The sequence below is a fragment of the Sinocyclocheilus anshuiensis genome, unplaced genomic scaffold, assembly GCF_001515605.1.
Source record: "Sinocyclocheilus anshuiensis isolate Anshui unplaced genomic scaffold, SAMN03320099.WGS_v1.1 scaffold702, whole genome shotgun sequence".
Lineage (NCBI taxonomy): Eukaryota > Metazoa > Chordata > Actinopteri > Cypriniformes > Cyprinidae > Sinocyclocheilus > Sinocyclocheilus anshuiensis.
Genome location: NW_015548184.1, coordinates 1,071,137 through 1,071,343, shown reverse-complemented (window position 1 = coordinate 1,071,343; position 207 = coordinate 1,071,137).

Below are 207 nucleotides of genomic sequence, written 5' to 3'. Positions count from 1 at the left end.
GTAGGCATTTCTGCATTCTCTCACCGACTACAGTGAGGGTAATCCAAGTGTAATCCTACAGTCATGCAATAGGCCGCAAGTTTTCATCCCTTTCGTTAAATTCAAAAATACTCCTTGCATATGCAGCTTGAATAAGCAATCCCTCAGTTAATCCCAGTAAAAGCAGCGATTGCAACTGCTGGCTTTCTGTTTCCCCCCCCCCCCCCA